This window comes from Triplophysa dalaica, chromosome 5 (assembly GCF_015846415.1).
Source record: "Triplophysa dalaica isolate WHDGS20190420 chromosome 5, ASM1584641v1, whole genome shotgun sequence".
In the NCBI taxonomy this organism is placed as follows: Eukaryota; Metazoa; Chordata; class Actinopteri; order Cypriniformes; family Nemacheilidae; genus Triplophysa; species Triplophysa dalaica.
In genome coordinates, this window is record NC_079546.1 from 3,007,617 (window position 1) to 3,023,828 (window position 16,212).

At 37.3% G+C, this 16,212-nt stretch overlaps 1 protein-coding gene across 1 annotated transcript in view; it reads right to left on the reverse strand.

Annotated features, from left to right (window-relative positions):
* The window catches only part of plekha5 (pleckstrin homology domain containing, family A member 5), a 144,103-nt gene that overhangs the window by 108,759 nt on the left and 19,132 nt on the right, over positions 1–16,212 (reverse strand). The window contains exons 9-10 of the mRNA XM_056747860.1: positions 9,582–9,677; positions 3,247–3,319 (exon numbers count right to left, since the gene is read on the reverse strand). The gene's annotated coding sequence lies outside the window, so the exon portion shown is untranslated. The remainder of the gene's footprint in view (positions 1–3,246; positions 3,320–9,581; positions 9,678–16,212) is intronic.

Below are 16,212 nucleotides of genomic sequence, written 5' to 3' on the forward strand. Positions count from 1 at the left end.
TGGTGGTAACCAAATCTAAAAAAACTAAAACAATATTTACCATCTGTTTCATATAGTCGGAGGGAGAGCGGGGCTAGTTGTCACAATGATATGTTCTCACGGAATATTATGGTATATAGTAGTTTTGAAATGCAGTTCAGTAGATGCTTGTGATCTATAGCACTTTATATGTTGGTTTCAAATAATAGTTCATACGTGTTTTAAATGTAAAAATTGATCAAATAAACTTTCCAGTCCAATATTATAGTTTTGCTTATGCATGCTGTTGGGAAAAAATATTTTTATAATTTATATTATATATAACAAATATAAAGTACGATTTCTTTAGACAAAACAATATATTTATGTGTAATTTTATACATTTTTTATGTGCTTCATCCAATTTTTTTTACATTCATAGATTTTTTTATGTATTCATATATTTATTGATTGTAAAAATATTGATGAGAAGCCAATGAATAGCCTGTTTTACTTTTCTTAATACTACAGAACATGTTTTTTATTTATTACTCAAAATGTCAGAAAATTCTGATTCCCGCCCATATATAGGACAATATTTCACACATTCAATCGATATTAATACTGAAGAAAAGTAATATGAAATAATATCTGTGACAACTAGCCCCGGGTATCCAAACAAATCTAATGAAAATAATTAAGTATATTAACCTTAACTCTTAATAAGCTCTTTTGTTTTTTAAAAGTGTGATTGAAAGGTTTATAAACTCGTTTAATTATATTAAAGCAGTCAGTAAATAATGATTATTAGGTATAATTGATTCTGGGCCTCAAGTTGAATGTTTATCACCTGCAGCATCTGGAACACCATGTGCTTCTATATACGGCTGATGTTTCTCCAGTGCATAGCTTACTGAACCCAACGCTTAGAATTTGTGGCAATTTCCTGGGGCATTTCCAAAATCTCTTATTTTTCTATACTCAGACAGTTAACAAATTCTGTTGAATTTGTGAGGAATCTCGTGCTGTTAGATTTTATGATTAGACTCAATCTTGTCAATCGTTTTATGTACTGAGAACGACCTCTAACTGATCTATCCTTTTAAAACATCTATTACACCGTGGTTACTCCACTAATAACTGAATTCCACAATTCTTTTTTTTCTGATTTTCTGTTCATCTGAATTAAAAGCATCATCGTTCAAGTTCTGGCATGAATTCTGTAATTGGACCGTCCTGGTGCCAAACAGCCCAGCGAATGAAGTTGTTTATAAAACTCAGGAGGTGTTTGTAATGGAACGATTGTAGCCACTGGAGATATACTGCCAGTTCTTCACGTCCTCGGGCCAGTCAATGATTTCTGTGTTTTATATTGATTCTCTGGTCTCACACCCTGCGTCAGCACGGCCCGCAGGAATGTAGCCAACCCGCGGCCCAACACACAACTCATTGTCTTTTTGCTGCATCCGCAGACAAATTCTGAATGTTGCTGCTGATGCAATAAGAAGAAGCTGAAACGATATAACAACTAAAGTGTTTATGAAGGGGTCATATCATTGCAAAGGGGATTATGCTCTTACACTAAAATAAAAGTGTTAAAAGTACTATAAAACCATGTGTACTTATTCAACTGACAATTTGCCTGTTTGGCATTAAAAGCAAGACTCTAACGTGGGTGGGGCTAAAGAGACTGATGTCACAGAAATACCAACCAACCAGTAAAATGTCTTGTTTTTATTCCCGGGGTGAACTATTCCTTTATCAACGAAAGAGCTTATTTATGAAATGCAGGCGTTTGTGTGAATGTGTTGCGGGAGGAGTCAGTCCCATCGTAAGGGGCGGGGCCTAGCATTGTTCTCACAGACATCACGGTCAAAACCAGCGACCCAAGGTCACCATCTGGTCAATGTATCCCACGAGAAGACAGAAAGACTGAAAGATTCCCAACATTGTCTAACAAGATTGGGAAATGTGTGGGGGTGAAGACACTCCTGGATGTGAGAAATGTGTTTTTAGCATCATTTGAAGATAGTTAATAACAGACAGGTCATTGCCCAAAAATGCTCTGTTTAAAAACAACCTATGAAAATAAAAACATTGTTATCTGACTGATCGTGCACTGTTAGAAGATGAAATGAAATCAGATAAATAGCTTGTTAAAGGAAATGGAAACCATTTCCCGTATTCTTTTGAAGCCTGTTCATTCAATTAAACCCATCTGTCATTTTCCAATCAAATTCATTCACTATTTCGTAGATGCATGTCGGATCACGCAGACACAGATATCATGGCCAGGTTGTGTGACATTATGCCCTCAATCTAAAAAAAAAGAAAAACGTCTATTCAACCCAGACTGCATTAAAACAGCTGCACAACAACGTGTGCCGAGAATTAATTGACTGCTGAGAGCATGAAATTTATTCACCATTAAAATCTAGAGACATTTAGAAAATCGTCAGCTATTCATAACTTTGCATACACAAGTGTTGTTGGGCTGTTACGGCAATAATCTTAAGAACGATTGTGTTTGGACTGTCTTTGTTGATGTCCAATGTCAAATTTGGGTCGTGAAGCAAAACCAATTGAAATGCCCTAATTTAACACACACACACGGGTGTGATAATGCACATGGTGCAGGATTGTTTTCTGCGTCACGCTCTTTCATGACAATGATTCCTATACCTGCGTCAGAACGAAGACGATATGTAAAAAATGCGCAGCGGGGCAGACGCTGGTGTTGGTTTGGGCATGAAGGACGTGCCTGCAGGAATAACCGCACAAAAGAAACAATGGATCGGCACAACAGATGGCTGTGTTTGTAAATGTTTATGTACGAGCATGTGTGTGCAGCGTTTGTTTTGGATTGCATGGACTGCAACACTTTAAAGAGGCGGTTCACTCAAACATCCATCATGACAAACACACTCAGGTTCCAAACCTGCAGACGTCTGTCAAACACAGACAGAGATATTTGAAAGAATATGCCCAATTATCCTTTCCATTGGTAGAGCATTGGGAGAGCCACAGAAAGGTCCCCTACATAGCGATAAAAAAATATTCTTGCAGTGCACTTTGCATTGCTTTGGATAGAAGCATCTGCTTATGAGCAGGAGAATATCTCATGCGTTTCATGAAAGAAAGTCAAAGCGATTTGGAGTGACAGGAGGGTGAATAAATGATGACACTGTCTCTTTAAGAGAGCACTAACGTGTGAACTCTTCTATGTAGAGAAGAGCCTGAATCCATTATAGTCCTGCAGATGTGTTTGTGTGTGTTTTAAAATCTGACCCAGATCTTTCAGGTTTTCTCCTTGTGAAGAATCTAGCTCTCTGCTCGTCTGAATTCAGATCCTCTCTCTCACCTAGAAAGAGAAAAATCACATCTTTAAAACACTTTAAAACTCTTTGGCTGCAATGGTATTTAATTCACTTTCTTTATGCCTGTCTTTCTTTTTTATTGCTTCTTTGTGTCTTTCTATGCTTCTGTACATAACTGAAAATATGCTTTTTTAATCCACTTCCGAAAATTACTAAGAAATAGGTACGGTAAGACATAGTTGAGATCAATAAAGAAGCAACTGAGTAATAACATTCTCCAATCTAAAACATTTCAAGAGAAGGAATCAATGGAGTGACAATTAAAAGAAACATTTTGACAATATTAGAGTTTAGATGTCAAACATTCCTGAATGACACTTCCTGAAGGTGTTTTATTGGGTTTAAGTTTTGCAATATGTGGCTTCCTCTTAAAACTTGTAACACCATTACATTTTGTCTGAAGAATATGCATGAATGTGACTACTGTATGCGGTTTCTTTCTTAAGCATTGGCACACATCTCAACAAGGAGTAACACAAACAATAAGACAAAAAATTAGTCATCATTAAACATCAAGGAAAGTGTAGTTTTCTCTAAAAGCACTGTGACATCTTTTGTCCTGCACTTTATTGTGTGTGTATGTGTAAGTTCCACCTATCCAAACTGTGAAACTGTAAATATTATGAGAATGGAAGAGCACCATGTAAGGACACATCCAGTGGAGTGAGGTCACGTCCCGACCGCACACACACACGCATACACACACACGGCAGTGTGTAAACATCTTGGAGAAAGACTGCTTGTGTTGTGATTAAGACCTTAGAAATGGGGTTTGGGGTAAATGTCTAGTTTAGTGTATGTGGGTGTGTTGGATAGAAAGCTCATTCATCACCTTCAGAAGCTCCCGTACTAACTGCTTTTCATTCCTGCAGGCCACTCAGAAAACAAGCTGGCTTTAGTTTCCGTCTGTACTTTGAATGAAAAAAAAACAACCGACACTTTTACTGCAATAAAAGACCCGGTCATTTTATGTAAGGGCGCGAAAGAAACGTTCTTGTTCTAGAGATTTTTGATGTCTTAATAGACAGAATGCAGGGATGATGGCTCGTAAATATATTAACATATCTTCTGATACTTTAAAAGTATTCGAAAATTCATAGCACCAAGATCATAACATTTCATCATTAAATCAAAGGTAAATAAGTATTTGCTTATTTCTAACCAAAAACATTGAGTTGTGGTTATTGAAGTTAAAACCGCACAGACTGTGGTTTCTACAGAAGCTGAACTATGTTCGAGCTCTTGTGGGGTCTGTCATCAAAATCAATTTCGCTACAGAAATGTTGAATGGCGTTTTGTACTTGCGGGAGGTCTGCTCTCTTACATCAAAGGAAAACTCAACTTAAAAAGAGAACAGACACACACACGCACAGATCTCCAGGCATTTTCACACATTTACATCCATTGTGGAGGCAAAACTCTCTGTTATACGGAAGAAAATGTACAGAGAAATGCATAATACACATAAATGTGATTTAGTTCCTGATTTATTCATGTATCCCTATTCTTATGCCCATAAGATGTTTACATCAAGCATTTATTAATATAGATGTTGAATTCCATGAGAGATGATACCGACAGTAAACAGCGGGAAACTTAAGATATAAAGCTGTTGGAAATAAAACACTATTTGTGAATCTCGTCATGCTTCAAGGGTATTTGAAGAAACATTAAAACACTTTTGTATTGTGTTCTGCTGAAAGAATTAATTCTTTGTAAAACATAACAGCTGTTATTTTCTTTGTTTTATGGTCAAATGTGAGCTGAATATGTTGCTGTCAGATTCACCCATGAACACATTAAGCATCTTAATACTTTAGTGTTTTAAACAGAAAAACATGGACGCAGATGGTGTGTTCATGAAGCTCTAACCTCATCTGACCTCTGCTGTGACCGTTCTACACAAACCCGCACACAATGTTTTTATAATTGAATACAGATAATTCACAACTGTTTGACGTGAAACGCCTAAGATTGATTAAAAATCGCTTGAGCTCTCCGTCTCGTTCACATCCAGACAGAAGTTTGGATTCACCCGAACCGAGTTAGAGGAAGTTTTATTCAGACTCATGGTTCAGGTCAGAAGTCCCCAGATTCTCATTAATGAGCTTTGAATTGTTTATTGGGTTCTGCTTCATCGAGGCTGCGCTTAGATTTGGTGGAGGATGATTTTAATTCAATGCATCTCCTGGATAAATGATGTGGTAGTCAGTCTAAATCACCCATTTGGGAGAAAATGAAATGTGTTATTACTTTGCCAGGGAATGCGACAGCGATATTGTTGTGAACGACTTTAAAGGAAGTCTGAAAAGTTTAGCGCTCCAAACTTTTTGCCTAGGAAATGTCTAGGATGGCAGACTGTTATATTTTTGCTATATGATATAAACAACCAGTGGAATATCTTATCCCACAATGCATTGCACTTCCTGAAATAAAAAATAAAGTAACCTCAATGCAAAAAGTCTCAATTTTAATCCTAATCTTTTAAAGTCTTAGTGTTAGCTCTTCGAGATCATTCCCACACCTACACACTACAAAACATGCTCCCCATCAGGTCTCCTGGTGGATTGTGGGAAGGTTCTCAGCATTTCCACTCTGATCGCAGCCACCACCCTTTGCTTTATGTCCTCCGCAGGGAATGTCTGGGTGAGAATGCAGGTGGGCGTAGATCTCTCCTGCTCTGCTCTTATCTCTGAATATTCTATCTATCTCTGGCTTTCTCTCTTTATCTGTGTCCTACAGAGGGCCGCTTTTATTTTGTTTAGAACTGGACACAGCGAGGAAACCAGAAGGAGTTTATAAATACAGAAACACATCGACAGTCAGGTTCAGGGCAGATAGGATCTTGATGACATCACTAGGGTTTGAATTGGTTGTCTCTGTTAGTTTATGGGACAATTGAGTACAGGGTGCAAGACCTTGAGTGAAATGTTGTGTCTGCATCACGGGTGGGCTGAATCCGATGCTTCCCGTCTGCATTTAAGAACAAAAATGTAATATAATGTAGATGGTTACAGATTCATCGAAGAAGAATAAATTAACTTTAATGACAACTTTTTGTATTTATAATTTACCTCCAAAACATCCAAACTATGCAACTTCTAAGAAGGCTTTTTATTGTTAACTAAAACTACAAATTTATATGAAATAAAAAACAACCAAAATATTTACCCTTAAAATAATCTAACAATGCAAATTAGAAATGCTGCCTCGGCAACAAACTGATGAAAGTTTGAGGCATCAAAAATTATTAATTGGAAACAAATAAAAAACATAAAATAAACTTTATAGCGATATTAAAAAACGTTTGCAAAAACATTTTAAAAATTATTAAAATGACAAAAAGCACAATACAGAAGTTCAAAATGAAACTAAGTCGGAGCAGATAGCCTCATGGGCAGTTCTCCGACATGTGGCGCGGTCGGGCATCAGGCGACCCGGGTTCCATTCCAGCCTCGTGGTCCTTTCCCCAACCCACCCCCTTCTCTCTCACACTTTGCTTACTGTCCTCTCTCTCACTTAACTGTTCGAATAAAGCAAAAATGCCTCTAGCATCTAAAAACATAAAAAGCTATTTATAATAAAGAAAGAATAGGAAGAAACAACATACTATAAAAATCCTTATGTCAAAGTGAGCTTTGATTCATTCTCTGTGATAATTAAGAAAATAAGTTTTATAAAATCGTCTAAAAATGTTTTCAAAATTGTTGAAAATCCAATATCCAACAAGTCTAATAAATATTAACGGCCATCTATAGGATGTACAGTATAACAGGGTCAGAGGTCATACTGCAGATGACCCCGACCGATGGATCGTTTCCTGAATGAGTCATTTATTGCACTTGAATCTTCACTTCTCTCCTAAAATAAACAAACCAGCCTCTCTCGGCCGCTGGCCATCTGCCGGATGAGCCCTTTGACACTAACAGTCTGATCTTAATCAATGGTCATTGATTTCCCACTTATCTCGGCCACAGATGGATCGATGCTTCGGCCGGCGGTCCCCTCCCGTAACCTCGTAACGGAGACGACTCGGGCACTACGCTGCACTTCAAAATGCACGCAATTGAAGTCCGCTCCCATTTCATTCCCAGCCAAGAGGGCGGCTGATTACATTTTTTCATCTTTGTTGGAGTGAAGCGCAGGATATCAATAATCCGTTAAGGCTCGCCCGGGTCTCAGCACAACAGCCAACCGGGATGGATTCTTATTTATCATCTAATGATGGAGGCATGAGGCCAAGTTTGGCGGGGACATATGGGAGAGAGTCATGTGACCTGGGGGGTAGAGTCTGATAATGGTGCAGAACTAATATCTGTTATGTACAGTGCATGTAAACAAACGCATGGTACACTAGTAAATAATTGCAAACACTCCGTTGTGCATCCACAGGACTAAACAATGTGCATGCCTTTAAAAAAGAAACAAATTAATTTGGCACATGAAAGGATGAAACACAAGCTTCTGTTGAACGAGAAGGGTTGAGAATCGACCATGAAACAGCTCGAGATGAAACACAGAACTTCAAATAAACCAGTGAGTAAGAAATGGTTCAATAGGTAAACATAGAAGAGCTTTTCCTCAATGCTCTTTATGCCTTTTTCCTAATCTTAAAACCTATTTTTTCTGTTTAAGAAAGTAAATTGTATAAGCATAGTATTGTGATTCACAGAGAGTTTTTTAATAATCACAACATTTATACAAACTAAATAGTAAATCAAACCTCATATCACCTCAAATAAAATTCTGTGCGATCAAGCTGGAATGATAAATAAAGCTACAATTATCAGTAAGAATAATATTGAAGCATTGATGTTTTTAAAGCAATATTTGTCGATCAGAATTATTGCAGTCCTCCATTTTTTGTGTGCAATATGGTCTGCAAAAATGCATAGCGACAGGACTATGGTGGCAAAAGCTGATTGACACTTGAATCGCAACTAAGTCATGTGCCATTTTTGGACATGCAAAAAAGCCAATTTGATTTTAAAGCTATAGGAGATGATTTCTAATAAAAATATACTTCAATTTACATTTGGGCATTTATACGCTTTCTCCGAAGCAAACTTCAGTCAGTTTCTTACACAAAGCCCTGGCTTCAGAAAACTAGACTAATTTAGCGTTTTACATGTGCATGCTTGCAAGTTAACAACAAGCAGTTAAAAAGCACTTCACTGTTCCAAATTAAGTGTGAATTATCCTCTAGATCGAGATGTTCTTTTTCAAGGGGTATTATGGCCACACAATGGAAAGAAAACAGCGAGCATGCGGGCAGAAGGAGGTCAGGTGGCAGAAACAAGCAGACGGATGGAGTTTTTAAACGAGTAAAAACCGCTCAGGGTGAGGAAGCTGGTAAAGGTCTGTTCATTTCATCATGCGATCAATTCTTCCTGACAGGCCTATCGGATATGCCGGGGTTTAAATAGAGCCGTTTGACTTCCAGACGACTTTTGCGAAATTGCACGGCAAACCTGAGGTGGGAGAATGTCAGGCTATGAGAAGGTGTCATTTCACTTTACTGGAAGGTAAATGAAGGCACTTCACCGTGGTCAAACCCACCGAAGAATCAGGTACCGTTTAAACCACGAATACATTAAACCAATATCAATAGAGCCGCTAATAATAAATGACACCGTAATGAGACGTATGGACCCGGAGCGAGACCTCTGCCTGAGACGTCAGTGAGAAGGGAAATTGGCTTGTGAAACGGACAAAAATATGAGGAAAGAGTTTGTGTACGAGGCATCTGCGCTGCTGGACATCACTGAGAGGTTTATAATGTTCACATGTGCATCAGGGTCATAATGGTTGAGTAACTCAATTAATCTTCTTTCTATTAAATAAGTCTGTGGGATGACGGCCTGTTTCCTGTAAGATTTCACTCAGATGAAGCAAGATTCACAGAAATACAAGCAACGCCCTTTTCAAAGAATTATTCATCCTAAAATAAAAACTCTGAATATCAGGTCATGCATTTTGTGCAAGAATATATTTAGGTTTAAAGACATCATGATTTTGAATCACAAATGTTGTAATACAATTGACATCAAATTCATAAGTGAGAAATATGTCTTTAAAACTATTTTCTGTCCTCACACCCTTACAGAAAACATACATTTGACATGTGCAAAAACCCATTCATGTGTACCACTTTGTGTTTTTTTCTGTATGGGCAGACCACAGCTGTATATTTTCACTGAATGTAGAACAATGTACACATTTTCAATTATAATAGGGATAATGTACCTGGTGTCTCTGGTTTCACAAACTGATCCTCAAGACAGCTACGTGTCCGTCAGAACCGCCAAAAACAGAATCAGAAGTCACGCAGGGCCAAACACTCTGGCAAAGAAAAACACCTCCTGTCATTTCTTATTATACATGACACACATTGCTCTCGTCTCACAGCTCGTATTAAAACCCCAACACCACATTCCCTTATTTTATAGTCTGATGGATGGCAATGGGACGGAACAAATTAAAATCTTTCCCACAAACCCAGAGTTCCTCTGATACAAATTGGCGATTAGCGACATGTGTCAAATATAAAAAAAAGACCTGAATGAGAGTTTGCATGCACAACACACCAGCATTCACCCTCAAACTTCAGTGATGTACGCAAACAGAAATCTCAAAGTCGGTGTGTTTCTCAGGCTTTGTTGTTTAAGCACACACTGTCAGTCTGTTATGTGCACGGTAAACAGGCGACGGGAGTCTTGGCAGAGTTTGTGCACAGGACCGTTTGTCCCATCATGCCGCAGAAATGAACCGCCACTCATAATTGGTTCCTAGGGGTGAGCTCTGGAAGACGTCAACCTTTGTACGAGTCTGGCCAACAAATAAAAGCATCATTACGTGCAATCAGAGCGCAGTTAGTGAGGTCCTACAACCAGACGTGCCATTAGGACGAACCATTACAGGCCAAATGATCAAGATTTCCATTTCAGCTGTCCTGCCCACGGATCAGCCATTTCACCAGATGTTCAGACGGCCCTAAATGAAGACATTTCACCGCACACAAATTCTCAATACACATACTATCCATACACTGATATTCATCTGATTTCTAAATGCTAAACTGGTTTCATCCAAACATTGTAAAAATGGTTTCACAGTGTTTCGATGACATTTTTATGTTGACACACTAGAAACTGGACATTTTCACAGTTTTAGAAATAGCAAGTTGGGTTGACCTTAAAAAAAGAATCATTTTTCACAGTCTATCAACCATAACAATACAGACAAAAATAAAACTATAAAATCTGTAAATCAACTTTTGAAAAAAGTTTTTAACTTTTAAAGTTAACAATAAGAAATATTACACAAAACATCTGGGAGGAAAAACAAGATTACTTAAAAAGTGCCACTAACAATCTGTAAACATTACACTTTTCACTACATTTATTTTCATACTGCATGATAGTCGACAAAATGTTCAAAACATTTTATATAAGTTTAGTTTGAGTAAAGAGTTGTTAAAAAAATAGTTTACTTGCAAAAATAGATAATTTAAAAAGAAAGAAAATTAAATCATGATTTTAATCATGATCAGTTGTTTTGATTAAATTATAACTAACGTACACAATAAAAAACGTAAAAAGAAATTCTTCATACACAGTACAGTATTTAATGCAAGTACATCATAAAAAACTGTATTTAAATTCCTAATTAAGTAATCCATTACTGCACACAACCCCATCATCACTATACTACACATACTTTAAGTATGCAGTAGAAATGTATATTGAGACGTAACGTCTGTGACCTAAAAACAGTAAAGTATCTCGCTCTCTCGTCTAAAATATTGAGCAGACATTATTCTGAAACAGAACTTAAAATATTCATTATAATATTGTCATTCGCTCTGTTGTTGGTGTACATCTTTCTGCTATTCCACCGCAGCATAATCACTTGTTTGACTGTAAATATGAGCGCCCCAGAAAATATACACACACAAATGAGACGGACGCTAATAAGATGATCCTCCAACACAAACTCGGATGCAAGTGACTCTTCTTAAGTAAAGCAAAGCCAGCACATTATGGAAATCGGCCGCATGAATTTACTCGACTGACACTGTTTGTTAACCTTCACAGATTAAAGTCTGGTCAGTGTTCTGAAGAAGCTGTGGTGTGACTCGCATTATAAAACCTCACGGCCTGAACGTGATGCTCGAGTGAAGTGTTCTACACTGATTTTAGCTGCCATCACACTTCTGTGATACTGATATAGTATGCACTTTAAAAATGATGAAGGTTTCACGCTATGGTTTCTGCAAAAACAACCTCTCAGAATCCAAACGCATGTCTTTCAGACATGACCAAACTCAGATTCTGCAAACGTGATGTGTAATGTTGAATCGCAGACGGTGGGTCTTGTATCACCCTGAAGGAGTTTATATTGTAATAATGACAAGCTGTTTGTACATTACACCAGTTACAACACAAGTACTTACTAAATAAATAAATAGGCGGACATGAAACATTGATTAAACCCGAAAAGATTTTTTGCAAGAGCTGCAGCGCAGTGTGGTGCTATAATGAAACTAGTGCGGGCGAGGGTGGATGGTTATCAGCTATGGTATCTTAATATTTGTGCGTGAATGTGGCAGAGAGGGATGGTGACGTCTGTCTTCTGTAGTGTGGTGAGACATGCATCCACACACCCCGCAATCATCTACAGACCGCAGGGTTTGGGCAAGGGAACATGCTCTTGAAACTCGTCCACATCACCTCCCTGTCCACACACAAGCACAATTCAAGAATAACTTCAAGGGTCTCCGTGTGTGTCTTGTTTTATGTCAAACCCATTTAAGCCAGTAAAAAGTATTTATGAGCATGCTTGAACTTATTCTGACCATCTCAAACACATAACAGAGCAGTGTGTCCTAATACAGTGATGGAAATACAATCTGAACAAATCTCTCACATGTTCAAATTTTACCAAGCTTCATCATGATCATTTGGCAGACAGCTTTATCCAAAGCAACTATTTGATCAATACATGCATTCCCAGGGAATCAAACCCACATTCAATCCATAATTTGGGCATATTTTAAATTGCATGAGCTACAAAATTAACTAGGCAAGCACAAAAAACATTTTTGTTAACAAACTTTATGAAATGTTAAAAATTAAGTTTTTATCTTGATTGTCTAGACTTTGATGACATCATCGGTTCTTTTATAATCTCTGGTTCCTCTAGGGTCCACACCCATGTGATTTACTGTCTAGGGTTTAATAACAGTTTATGATCCTTACACACACACAGATGAAAGGTTAAGATGGGAGATTTATGAGGGTAGAAATGTTACAACGAGGGGCTTGTAAACTGTGACCTGAAATGCTTGTTGGGCACATCTGAGTCACAATTTAACAAAAAAATGTCTTAAAATGATGACGCTTCACACAAACATAACAGTGTACATATATCCTTGTCTTCATTTCAATCTGTATATCTGTTGTATGAACTAGGCTATACATTAAACTGTGAAATGTCAATTCATGTTAAAATGTCACATGTCTTGTGTCTTTTTTTAGATAACATTTACATTTACATTTATGCATTTGGCAGACGCTTTTATCCAAAGCGACTTACATTGCTTTTATCCTATACATTTTACATAGGCATATGTATTCCCCTGGGATCGAACCCACAACCTTGAGTTGTTAACGCAACGCTCTTACCACTGAGCTACAGGAAAGCTTTGTTGTTGATAAAGTTTCTTGAAACGAACGCTAAAGATTTTATTTACACCTTCTTTGCAAATCTCTAAATCCTAACATGTCCAATGATCGACAGGTCTGTAAAAACACAAAGAAGTATTTTTGAGAGTGGTAAAAACATCACTATTTGCAGCATACAGAACCTATTAATCCCATTTACACAATACACCAGTTTCCTAAATACAGACAAAACATTTCTTATTATGATTCAACATCAGTTTCCCAAATGTAATCCAGGATTATGATTAATCAGCGCAGGAAAACCCGTCCTCATTACGTGTTACGCGTGCACAAGAGATATATTCATGCATAAAACACAAAAACATAATTCAAATGAATACTTTAACCAAAGAAATTCAAGAATCAAATGTTTCATCTGAGAGTTAATGGTTAATGGAACTAGAAGTACTACAGGGAATATTTCTCAATTCTGAATCTCTCATGTCCGGGGCCAAACCCTACAGGTGAGAACAGAAAAACCCTCTTCAGCACATTTAAGAGAACGACTGAGGTGACGTCTCTGTCAAAAACCAGCAGATTCTTTTAAATGTGATTTGTGTCTAAGGGAGTGAAAGCCGTAGGGGGGTAAAGGAAACATGATGAAATAAAAGAGATTCTCAGCTCTTTAAACATTACTTGTTTCTTGAAAATTAACACAGTCGATAGACTCACAAACATACAAACACACACAAACAAACAGTTACTGTCACACAATTCAAGAGCAGATGTCTTTTCACCAAACACATTTTATTCATGTCTATGTGTACCTGAAGATCTAAAAATGTTATGGCCCAGTGGTTGACTTTTCATTGTTTAGGAGCTGTTAGAGTTCACAGTTATATTTCAATTTTTTTAATCAACTCTACCACTATTCAGAAGGGATTGGATGGGAATTCAATGAATGAATAACATTTTAACACCGTGATTTAACATACGATTGATTTCTGTCATTTTTATTCAACTGGGCGTGTCTCTCAATGTATGTGGATGATGTCGGTGTCACCGAAGGTCACATGCTCTGAATGAGAGCGCCAATTTAGCACATTATATTCATGTTGATTCCGATAACTACATTTTTATAATATAGATATATAATTCAATCCGATGATATACCAGCAGGAAAACTCAAACTGCTGATCATTTAATCATATTTCTGTCTAGGAAAGACTATTGAGATATTGCAATTGAGTTATCTCCGTTATGAGTTCTCTTTCCTATGGGACTGACTACAGCAAAGCCAAGTTTTATTTGTGCACTGACAAAAATGTCTGTTGAATTAACATGAAAAAATGCTGCACATCGATTGCACATAATAAAGTTATGTTTACTCAAGTAGACAAATGTATGTTTGTTAAGCAAACATGAGTTTTACATGTAATGTTACATTCTTTCCTTGACCATTCTCATCATTAATGTTTTAGGTTAATACAACATAAAATTGTATCTCTACCAAGGTATTAAGTCAACAGAGCATAACAGAAATTCAAATCTAAAAATGTAACCGGCCGCTACATTAGCAATGGCAACGCTTTTCTGAAATATATGAATAAGTCCTCTAAATCTCAAAGATAAATCCATAAAACAATAACAGGTGTTTCTCTTTAATGAAAAAACACATAAAATAACACTTAATTAAGAAAATAACTCTTAAAATGCAGTCTTACGCAAAGCATGCTGGGAAATATAAATCCTCTGCCTAGTTGTGATAATTATATGTAAACACAACACAAATCATTAATGTAGTGCCAACATGAAAGGATTAAGTTACATAACTGAACATGAAAAAATCATGTAGTGGCCAAATTTTACAAAAATTGTGTTGATTTCAGTGATTTAAATTAATCAAATTAGACAAGCAGTAAAATCCTTTTTTTCAGCGTGTGTGTTAGAGAGAGAGATGTGCTTTTTTTTCAACATCGCATCAAATTCTATACATAGCTCTGAATATCAATGAGCAGCGGAGCTCTTAAATCCAGTTTTAGTTCTGGATGAAAGCCCCCCGCACCCGTGGACACTCCTGTTTCCACATCTCCAGAGTCCTATATGTATTCAAACCTTTTCACATAGTACGCTTTTATTAAAATATTTGATTAACTGTGCCCTGAATAGATGTCTTTACTACATTGTCATGGTGACAAGCAGCACGACGGATTCTCATATCAGAAGATCTCTGTATGCTGCGTGTAAATGACAATACTTAATGTGTCTTTAACCAGCTCTTTATTTATCAGTCCAGACCGTGAACTCCCTGGTGACAGATTACACAAGACTCGCTATTTCAATATGTGTCATCTAACATATATCTTGTTCTTACACGGAAACCAATGGAGTCTGTCATCAAGCCCATCAATTCTACGACAAACCAATCACGTGTCATTTATAATAGTGAACATCAATGATATTTCAGATCTACACGCTGCAGAATGTTGTGATCTTTAACTTCCTTTGAGTCCAGTGTGAACAGAAGAAACCTTTCTGCTCGGAGGGTTTCTTGACCGGGCCAGATTGATAAACAAGCTCAAACTGCCAAAAACACACAGCCATAAAGACTGAACAGCTCTTGGCGAGGTTCAACAGACCCGTTTATCTACAAATGCTGTTACTTTCAAACCTTAAAATGTCGCTGTTGCCCAAAGCCTTGTAGATGCAGCAGCTGTGAGATGAGAAACCAACATTAGACATACGGAGAAAGGTTTAATAATCTCATTTATTTCTTCATGCAAGTGTGTTTCTTTGCCTCGAGCGTCTACAATCAAAAAACAAACATTTAGTTAAAACTAACCACTATCTCAAGCAAAATAAATTTGGCACCAAGGTGCCCTTCAATGCAATGCATGTCTACATTAAAGCATTTTTATTCAACCGACTGTGTATGACTTTTATGCTCATGTTAAAATAAACAGAGCTGCACACCGTAATACATCTTTGACTTTCCCATCGTAGCACTAACCAACAGCATATATTTTAAGTCATGACGGACTGCACGAACCTCTCTGAACAGAACTCATATCCATTTGCCTGATTTAACCTTCCAGCCTGTTTAACCGCCGATCAATACAGATTAATTGAAGTTTTGAGACGTGATGTCGGTGGCCGTGTTCAGTCTCTGTGAACATATCGAGCCATTACCTGAACAGGTGTGTGTTTTATGT